This window comes from Solanum pennellii, chromosome 10, assembly GCF_001406875.1.
Source record: "Solanum pennellii chromosome 10, SPENNV200".
Classification (NCBI taxonomy): Eukaryota; Viridiplantae; Streptophyta; class Magnoliopsida; order Solanales; family Solanaceae; genus Solanum; species Solanum pennellii.
In genome coordinates this window covers 50,938,798-50,949,336 of record NC_028646.1, presented here as the reverse complement: position 1 = coordinate 50,949,336, position 10,539 = coordinate 50,938,798, and the positions used below count along the sequence as shown (strand labels likewise).

At 35.7% G+C, this 10,539-nt stretch overlaps 1 pseudogene; it reads right to left on the bottom strand.

Annotated features, from left to right (window-relative positions):
• LOC114074358 overlaps positions 1 to 1,666 on the bottom strand; it is a 9,604-nt pseudogene extending 7,938 nt beyond the window's left edge.
• Positions 1,667 to 10,539: the final 8,873 nt, after the last annotated feature.

The following is a 10,539-nucleotide window of genomic DNA, read 5'->3' as shown; positions in this document are numbered from 1 at the left end:
GCAGGTCGTCGCAACCTCCTAAAATCCAAGTGGACTGTGACGGCCCGTCACACCTGTGACGGTCCGTCCTACACCTCCGTCCTGACGGTCAGAGACTCGTTTCCCGTACCAATTTCTCAAGAGTTGAAGTGTTTTGCAACGGGAGCTTACGACGGCTCGTCGTGGATGTGACGGCACGTCCTGCAGGTCCGTCACAGATTACAGAGAGTCAATTTTCAGTACCCAATTTCAGAATTCTAAGTATGCTGAAACAAGACATCTGTGACGGGCCGTCGTGCCTATGACGGTCCGTCGTGATGTCCGTAATCTTAGCCAGTTTTTCCAGAAATGAATCTGCTGCTCAAAACGACTAAACAGGTCGTTACATTGCTGCTACTTTTGCAGCTGTTGTAATTGTTGTTGTTGTTGATGATATTTTTGGTGTTGTTTTTTTTGTTGTTGTCGTTGTTATTGGTGTTGTTATTGTTGATGTTGTTGTTGTTGTTGGTAATGTTGTTACTATTGTTGTTGTTGCTGTTGCTCTTGCTCCTGTTGTTGTTGTTACTGTTATTGTTGATGCTTTGTTGTTGTTTTTACTATTGTTGTTGTTGCTGTTGTTGTTGCTGCTATTGTTGTTGTTGTTGTTGCTGTTGTTTCTACTGTTGTTTCTACTGTTTTTGTTGCTATTTTTCTTATTCTTGTTACTGTTGTTGTGGTTGTTATTGTTGTTGTTGTTGTTGCTTTTATTGTTGTTGTTGTTTTTGATGATGTTGTTGTTGTTGCTATTATTTTTGTTGTTACTGCTGTTGTTGTTGCTTTTGTTACTGTTGTTGTTATTTTAGTTGTTGTGGGTGTTGTTCTGGTTGTTATTGCTATTGTTGTTGTTGTTTCTGTTGTTGTCGTTGTTGCTGCAAATGTTGTTGTTGTAATTGTTGTTTTTGTTGTTGTTGTTGTTGTTGCTTTTTTTTGTTGTTGTTGTTATTTTTGTTGTTGTTGTTGTTGTTATTGTTGTTGCTATTGTTTCAGTTGTTACTGCTGTTGTTGTTGCTGTAGTTATTACTGTTGTTATTTTTGTGGTTGTTGTTGTTGTTGTTATTGTTGTTGTTTTTGTTGTGGTTGTTGTTGCTAATGTTGTTGTTGTTGTTGTTGTTGTTGTTGTTGGTGGTGGTGGTGGTGTTGTCGTTCTTGTTATTATTGTTGTTGCTGCACTTGTTGTTGCTGTTACTGCTGTTGTTGTTGTTGTTGGTATTGTTGTTGCTGACGTTGTTGCTGATGTTGTTGTTGTTGTTGTTGCTGGTTGTGTTGTTGTTGTTGTTGTTGTTGCTGCTGTTATTGTTGCTACAGTAGTTGTTGTTGCTTTTGTTGTTGTTGTTATTTTTGTTTCTATTGTTGATGTTCTTGGTGGTGGTGGTGTTGTTGTTGTTGTTGTTGGTTTTGTGGTTGTTGTTTTTGTGGTTGTAGTTGTTGCTACTGTTGTTACTGTTGTTGTTACTGCTGTACTTACAGCTGCTGTTATTCTTGTTGCTGCTGTTGTTGTTGCTGTTGTTTGTATTGTCGCTACTGCTCTTGTTGCTGTTCTTTTGTTGTTGTTGTTGTTGTTGTTGTTGTTGTTGTTGTTATTGTTATTGTTGTTGTTGTTGTTGTTGCTATTGTTGCTGTTTTTGCTGATACTGTTGTTGTTGTTGCTGCTGTAGTTGTTGCTATTGTTGTTGTTGTTGTTGTTTTTGTTGTTATTGTTGTTGTTGTTGTTGTTGTTGTTGTTTTTGCTGGTGTTGTTGCTGTTATTGTTGTTGTTATTTTTGTTGTTGTTATTGTTGTTGCTGCTGTTAATGTTGTTGTTGTTCTTGTTGGTGGTGGTTGATGTGTTTTTGTTGTTGGTGTTGGCGTTTCTGTTGTTGCTGTCATTGTTATTGTTAGTGCTATTATTGTTGTTGTTATTTTTTTTGTTGTTGCTGTTGTTGTTGTTGTTGTTGTTGCTGTTGTTATTGCATGTTTTGTTATTGTTGTTGTTGATATTACTGTTGTTGTTGTTGTTGTTAATGATGTTGTTGTTCTTATTGGTGGTATTATGTTGTTGTTGTTGTTGTTATTATTGCTATTGGTGTTGTTGTTGTTGTTGCTGCTATTGTTGTTGTTGTTGTTGTTGTTTTTGTTGTTAGTGGTGGTGTTATTTTTGTTGTTTTTACTGTTGTTGTTGTTGTTGCTAATATTATTGATGTTGTTGTTGTTGATGATGTTGTTTCTATTGGTGTTGCTGTTCTTGTTGTTGCTATTGTTGTTGTTGTTGTTTTTGATGTTGTTGCTGTTGTTTTTGCTGTTGTTGTTGTTGCTGCTGCTGTTACTATTGTTGCAGTTGTTGTTGTTGTTTGTGGTAGTGGTGGTAGTGTTGTTGTTGTTATTGTTTATGATGGTGTTGTTGTTGTTATTGTTGAAGCTGTTATTGTTGGTGGTGGTGGTGGTGGTGGTGTTGTGGCTATTGTTGTTGTTGTTGCTGCTGTTGTTGTTGTTATTATTGTTGTTGTTGCTGTTGTTTTTGTTGTTATTACTGTTGTTGGTGGTGGTGGCTTAGGATTTGTTGCTGTTGCTGTTGTTGTTATTGTTAGTGCTATTATTGCTGTTCTTTTTCTTGTTGCTGTTGTTCTTTTACTGCTGCTGTTGTTGTTGCATGTTTTATTGTTGTTGTTGCTGTTGCTGTTGTTTTTATTCCTGTTGTTGTTGTTTTTGTTCTTGTTGCTGTTGTTGTTGCTGTTGTTGGTGTTATTGTTCTTGTTGGTGTTGTTGTTGTTACTATTGTTGTTGTTGCTGTTGTTGCTTCTATTGTTGTTGATGTTGTTGTTGGTGTTTTTGTTGTTGGTGGTGGTGGTGTTGTTGTTTTTGTTGTTGTTGTTGTTGTAGGTGTTGTTGTTGTTCATGTCGATGTTGTTGTCATTGTTGTTACAGTTGTTGTTGTTGCTGTTGTTGCTTTTGTTGTTGTTGATGTTGTTGTTGCTGTTGTTGTTCTTGTTGTTGTTGTTGTTGTTGTTACTATTGTTGTTGTTGCTGTTGTTGCTTCTATTGTTGTTGATGTTGTTGTTGGCATTTTTGTTGTTGTTGGTGGTGGTGTTGTTGTTTTTGTTGTTGTTGTTGTTGTAGGTGTTGTTGTTGTTCATGTCGATGTTGTTGTCATTGCTGTTACAGTTGTTGTTGTTGCTGTTGTTGCTTCTATTGTTGTTGATGTTGTTGTTGGCATTTTTGTTGTTGTTGGTGGTGGTGTTGTTGTTTTTGTTGTTGTTGTTGTTGTAGGTGTTGTTGTTGTTCATGTCGATGTTGTTGTCATTGCTGTTACAGTTGTTGTTGTTGCTGTTGTTGCTTCTATTGTTGTTGATGTTGTTGTTGGCATTTTTGTTGTTGTTGGTGGTGGTGTTGTTGTTTTTGTTGTTGTTGTTGTTGTAGGTGTTGTTGTTGTTCATGTCGATGTTGTTGTCATTGCTGTTACAGTTGTTGTTGTTGCTGTTGTTGCTTCTATTGTTGTTGATGTTGTTGTTGGCATTTTTGTTGTTGTTGGTGGTGGTGTTGTTGTTTTTGTTGTTGTTGTTGTTGTAGGTGTTGTTGTTGTTCATGTCGATGTTGTTGTCATTGCTGTTACAGTTGTTGTTGTTGCTGTTGTTGCTTCTATTGTTGTTGATGTTGTTGTTGGCATTTTTGTTGTTGTTGGTGGTGGTGTTGTTGTTTTTGTTGTTGTTGTTGTTGTAGGTGTTGTTGTTGTTCATGTCGATGTTGTTGTCATTGCTGTTACAGTTGTTGTTGTTGCTGTTGTTGCTTCTATTGTTGTTGATGTTGTTGTTGGCATTTTTGTTGTTGTTGGTGGTGGTGTTGTTGTTTTTGTTGTTGTTGTTGTTGTAGGTGTTGTTGTTGTTCATGTCGATGTTGTTGTCATTGCTGTTACAGTTGTTGTTGTTGCTGTTGTTGCTTCTATTGTTGTTGATGTTGTTGTTGGCATTTTTGTTGTTGTTGGTGGTGGTGTTGTTGTTTTTGTTGTTGTTGTTGTTGTAGGTGTTGTTGTTGTTCATGTCGATGTTGTTGTCATTGCTGTTACAGTTGTTGTTGTTGCTGTTGTTGCTTCTATTGTTGTTGATGTTGTTGTTGGCATTTTTGTTGTTGTTGGTGGTGGTGTTGTTGTTTTTGTTGTTGTTGTTGTTGTAGGTGTTGTTGTTGTTCATGTCGATGTTGTTGTCATTGCTGTTACAGTTGTTGTTGTTGCTGTTGTTGCTTCTATTGTTGTTGATGTTGTTGTTGGCATTTTTGTTGTTGTTGGTGGTGGTGTTGTTGTTTTTGTTGTTGTTGTTGTTGTAGGTGTTGTTGTTGTTCATGTCGATGTTGTTGTCATTGCTGTTACAGTTGTTGTTGTTGCTGTTGTTGCTTCTATTGTTGTTGATGTTGTTGTTGGCATTTTTGTTGTTGTTGGTGGTGGTGTTGTTGTTTTTGTTGTTGTTGTTGTTGTAGGTGTTGTTGTTGTTCATGTCGATGTTGTTGTCATTGCTGTTACAGTTGTTGTTGTTGCTGTTGTTGCTTCTATTGTTGTTGATGTTGTTGTTGGCATTTTTGTTGTTGTTGGTGGTGGTGTTGTTGTTTTTGTTGTTGTTGTTGTTGTAGGTGTTGTTGTTGTTCATGTCGATGTTGTTGTCATTGCTGTTACAGTTGTTGTTGTTGCTGTTGTTGCTTCTATTGTTGTTGATGTTGTTGTTGGCATTTTTGTTGTTGTTGGTGGTGGTGTTGTTGTTTTTGTTGTTGTTGTTGTTGTAGGTGTTGTTGTTGTTCATGTCGATGTTGTTGTCATTGTTGTTACAGTTGTTGTTGTTGCTGTTGTTGCTTTTGTTGTTGTTGATGTTGTTGTTGCTGTTGTTGTTCTTGTTGTTGTTGTTGTTGTTGTTGTTGTTGTTACTATTGTTGTTGTTGCTGTTGTTGCTTCTATTGTTGTTGATGTTGTTGTTGGCATTTTTGTTGTTGTTGGTGGTGGTGTTGTTGTTTTTGTTGTTATTGTTTTTGTAGTTGTTGTTGTTGTTCATGTTGATGTTGTTGTCCTTGTTGTTACTATTGTTGTTGTTGCTGTTGGTTCTTCTGTTGTTTTTGATGTTGCTGCTGTTGTTATTGTTGGTATTGCTGCTACTGCTGTTGTTCTTGTTGTTGTTATTGTTTTGTTGTTATTGTTGGTGTTGCTGCTACAGCTGTTGTTGTTGTTGTTGTTAATGTTATTATTGCTACTGATGTTGTTGTTGTTGCTGTTGTTGTTGCTATTGTTGTTGTTGTTGTTATTACTGCTGTTGTTGCTTTTGTTGTTGTTGCTGCTGTTGTTGTTGCTCTTTTTATTGTTGCTATTGTTGTTATTGTAGTTGTTATTGTTTTTATCGTTGTTACTGTTGTTGATGTTGTTGTTGTTGTTGCTTGTGCTGCTGCTGTTGTTACTATAAGTTTTGCAGCTTTTGTTGTTGTTGTTATTGTTAGTGCTGTTGTTATTGTTTTTGTTGTTGCTGTTATTGTTGTTGCTGCTGCTGTTGTTGCTGCAAGTTTTAGTTTTTTTTTGTTGCGGTATTTTTGTTGTTGTTGTTGTTCTTATTGCTGGTGTTGTTGTTGTTGTGGCTATTGGTGTTGTTGTTGTTGTTGATATTGTTGTTATTATTATTTTTATATTGTTGTTGGTGTTGTTTTTGTTGTTGTTGCTATTGTTATTTTTCTTTTTGTTGCTGTTATTATTGTTGTTGTTGTTGGTGTTGCTGTTGTTGTTGCTGTTGTTATTGCTTCTATTGTTGTTATTGTTGTTGCTGCTGTCTTTGTTGTTGTTGTTGTTATTCTTGTTGTTGTTGCTGTTACTATTGTTGCTGTTATTATTGCTGCTGTTGTTGTTGGTGGTGGTAGTGTTGTTGTTGTTGTTATTGTTGAAGTTGTTGTTGTTGTTATTGTTGTTGATGTTGTTGTAGTTATTGTTTCTGTTGTTGTTGTTGTTGTTGTTGCTGTTGTTGTTGTTGCTGTTGTTGTTGATGCTATTGTTGTTGCTCTTATTGCTTTTGTTGTTGTAGTTATTATTGTAGTTGTTGTTGTTGTTGTTGCTGATGTTGTTGTTATTGTTGTTGTTGTTGTTGTTGTTGCTGCTGCTGCTATAGTTGTTGTTGCTTTTGTTGTTGCTGATGTTGTTGTTGTTGTTGTTGTTATTATTGTTCTTGCTGGTTGTGTTGCTATTTTTGTTGTTGTTACTGTTATTGTTGCTGGAGTAGTTGTTGCTACTTTTGTTAGTGTTGTTGTTGTTGTGCTAGTGGTGGTGGTCTTTGTTGTTGTTGTTGATGGTTTTGTCGCTGTTGCTGTTGTTGTTTTAGTTTTTATTTTTATTGTTGTTGTCGTTGTTGCTGTTGATTGTTGATGTTGTTGTTGTTGCTATTGTTGTTGTTGTTTTTGTTGTTGATGCTTTTGTTGCTGCTGCTTACATTGTTGTTGTTGGTGCTGCTATTGTTGTTTGTTGTTGATGTTGTTGATGTTGCTGGTGGTGTTGTTTTTATTGCTATTGTTGTTGTTATTACAGCTGTTGTTCTTGCTGCTCTTATTTTCGTTGATGTGGTAGATGTTGTTATTTGTGTTGTTTTTGTTATTGTTGTTGCAGTTGTATTTTTTGTTGTTATTGATGATGTTTTTGGTGTTGTTTTTGTTATTGTTGTTGTTATTGGTGTTGTTGTTGTTCAGGTTGTTGTTGTTGTTGCTACTGTTGTTACTATTGTTATTGTTGCTGTTGTTGTTGCTGCTGTTGTTGTTGTTACTGTTGTTGCTGTTGCAGTTGTTGTTGTTACTGTTTTTGTTGCTGCTGTTGTTGTTGTTGCTATTGTTGATGTTTTTGTTGCTAATATTGTTGTTGTTGTTATTTCTATTGTTGTTTCTGCTGTTGTTGTTGCTATTTTTCTTATTGTTGTTACCGTTGTTATTGTTGTTAGTGTTGTTATTGCTGTTCTTTTTGTTGTTTCTGTTGTTATGTTGTTGCTGCTGTTGTTGCTGCAAGTTTTGTTGTTGTTGTTTTTGTTGTTGCTGTTGTTTTTAATCTTCTTCTTCTTCTTCTTCTTGTTGTTGTTGTTGTTGTTGTTACTATTGTTATTGTTGCTGTTGTTGCTTCTATTGTTATTGATGTTGTTGGTGGTGGTGGTGTTGTTGTTTTGGTTGTTGTTATTGTTGGTGTTACTGTCGGTGTTGTTGTCATTGTTGTTACTGTTGTTGTTGTTGCTGTTGTTGCTTCTGTTGTTATTGTTGGTGTTGATGCTACTGCTGTCGTTGTCGTTGTTGTTGTTGTTGTTATTATTGTTATTGATGTTGTTGTTATTGTTGGTGTTGATGCTACTACTGTCGTTGTCGTTGTTGTTGTTGTTGTTATTATTGTTATTGATGTTGTTGTTGTTGTTGTTGTTGTTGCTATTGGTGTTGTTGTTGTTGTGGCTATTGTTGTTATTGTTGTTGTTGATATTATTGTTGTTATTGTTGGTTTTGTTATTGTTGTTGGTGTTGTTTTTGTTGTTGTTGCTATTGTTATTGTTGTTGTTGTTGTTATTATTATTGATGTTGTTGTTGTTGCTGTTGTTGTTGCTGCTATTGTGGTTATTGTTGTTGCTGTTGTTTTTGTTTTTATTGTTGTTATTGTTGTTGTTGCTGTTGTTACTATAGTTGTTGTCACTGTTGTTGTTATTATTGAAGTTGTTGTTGTTGTTATTGTTGTTGTAGTTGTTGTAGTTAGTATTTCTGTTGTTGTTGTTGTTGTTGTTGTTGTTGTTGCTGTTGTTGTTGTTGCTGTTGTTGTTGATGCTATTGTTGTTGCTGTTATTGCTTTTGTTGTGGTTGTTCTGATATTGTTGTTATTGTTGTTGTTGTTGTTGTTGTTGTTGTTGCTGATGTAGTTGTTGTTGCTGTTGTTGTTGTTTTTGTTGTGATGTTGTTATTGTTGTTGTTGTTGTTATTGTTCTTGCTAGTTGTGTTGATGTTGTTGTTGTTGTTACTGTTATTATTGCTGCAGTAGTTGCTGCTGCTTTTGTTAGTGTTGTTGTTGTTGTGGTGGTGGTGGAGGTGGTTTTTGTTGTTGTTGTTGATGGTTTTGTGGCTGTTGATATTGTTGTTTTTGTTGTTATTATTTTTATTTTTATTGTTGTTGTTATAGTTGCTGTTGATTGTTTATGTTGTTGTTGTTGCTATTTTTGTTGTTGTTGTTGTTGTTGCTTTTGTTGATGCTGCTTATATAGTTGTTGGTGCTGTTGTTATTGTTGTTGTTGTTGTTGTTGTTGTTGATGTTGTTGGAGGTGTTGTTTTTATTGCTATTGTTGTTATTGTTGTTACTGCTGCTGTTGTTGCTACTATTATTTTTGTTGATGTGGTTGATGTTGTTATTTGTGTTGTTTTTGTTGTTGTTGTTGCTGCTGTTTTTACAGCTGTTGTAATTTTTGTTGTTATTGATGATGTTTTTGGTGTTGTTTTTTTGTTGTTGTTGTTGTTGTTATTGGAGTTGTTGTTGTTGATGTTGTTGTTATTGTTGCTACTGTTGTTACTATTGTTGTTGTTGTTGTTGCTGCTGCTGTTGTTGTTGTTACTGTTGTTGCTGCTGCAGTTGTTTATGTTATTGTTGTTGTTGTTGCTGTTGTTGTTGCTGCTATTGTTGTTGTTGCTAACATTGTTGTTGCTGTTGTTTCTGCTGTTGTTGTTGCTATTTTTCTTATTGTTGTTGTTATTGTTGTTATTGTTGTTGCTTTTGTTGTTGTTGTTGTTGTTGTTGATGATGTTGTTATTGTTGCTATTATTTCTGTTGTTACTGCTGTTGTTGTTGTTTTTGTTACTATTGTTATTATTTTTGTTGTTGTTGTTGTGGTTGTTATTGTTATTGTTGTTCTTTTTGTTGTTATTGTCTCTAATGTTGTTGTTGTTGGTTTTGTTGTTGTTGTTATTGCTTTTGTTGTTATTGTTATTGTTGTTATTGTTGTTGTTGCTATTGTTTCAGTTGTTACTGCTGTTGTTGTCGCTGTAGTTATTACTGTTGTTATTTTTGTGGTTATTGTTGATGTTATTGTTGTTGTTGTTGTTGTTGTCGCTAATGTTGCTGTTGTTGTTGGTGGTGGTGTTGTTGTTGTTGTTGTTGTTGTACTTGTTGTTGTTGTTACTATTGTTGTTGTTGTAGTTGTTGTTGTTGTTGTTTTGGCTGATGTTGTTGTTGATGTTGTTGTTGTTGTTATTGCTGGTTGTGTTATTGTTGTTGTTGTTGTTGTTGCTGTTATTGTTGCTGCGGTAGTTGCTGCTGCTTTTGTTAGTCTTGTTTGTCGTTGTTGTTGTTGTTTTTGCTGCTGCTGCTGTTGTTGTTCTTGTTGTTGTTGTGGCTGCTATTATTGTTGTTGTTGTTGTTGCTTCTGTTATTTTTGTTAATGTTGTTGCTGCTGTTGTTGTTATTGTTACTGTTGTTGTTGTTTTTATTTCTATTGTTGTTGGTGGTGGTGGTGTTGTTATTGTTATTGTTGTTGTTGTTTTTGTTGTTGGTTTTGTTGTTGTTGTTTTTGTGGTTATAGTTGTTGCTACTGTAGTTACTGTTGTTGTTGTTGCTGTAATTACTATTGTTGTTGTTGTTTATTGTTGTTGTTCTTGTTGTTGTTTTTTGTATTGCTGCTACTGTTGTTGTTGTTGTTGCTTTTGTTGTTGTTGTTGTTGTTGTTGTTGCTGCTGTTGTTGTTGCTGCTGTAGTTATCGCTATTGTTGTTGATGTTGTTGTTGTTATCGTTATTGTTGTTGTTTTTGTTGCTGCTGTTGCAATTATTGTTGTTGTTGTTGTGATATACCATGGTTTCACGGTATAATTAATACTTTTTCCTTAAGTTTAGTGTGTCCGAAAGCCTTTTTGTGCTAATTTTGATATAAGTTTCTCTTTGTTTTTCAGGAAATCTATCCAAAGCTGAATGCGGAGATTTTGAGCGAAAAAATGTAGAAGAGACCACCTACGGAGCTTATGACGGTTCGTCGTGCCTGTGACGGTCCGTAGGTGAAAGCGTAGTGCAGCTGCTGAAGGAAGATGGGGAAGTCTGACCAAGTGTGGGATTACGAAGCTTGTGACGGTCCGTCATGGCTGTGACGGTCCGTCCTGCAGGTTCGTAGTGAAGTTCAGATAAGTGATCCCAGTACCCAGATTCTGAGAGTTGTAAGTATTTTAGAACGAAGACCCTCGACGGACCGTTGTGCCTATGACGGTCCGTCATACTTGCCGTCGAGGGGAATGAAGAAAGCAGCAGAAGAAATTGCACCAAGTATGGGACGACGGAGTCCACGACGGTCCGTTTTTACCACGACGGTCCTTCGCGAGGTCCGACGGCCCAGCCGCGTTTTGGTAGATTTCCAGCAATTAAAATTCTTGTTTAATTAGGTTTTTGTTTTTTTACAAAATTGTTCGAAAAACCTCGTTTTGAGGTTAGACACCTGATAGTTAGACACCTGATCGTTAGACTCTTAGATTGTTAAAACTCCGTATTGGTGAACATTGTATTGTGAGATTCTTGATAATCATTAGACTTTTCGTGAGATTATTGATTA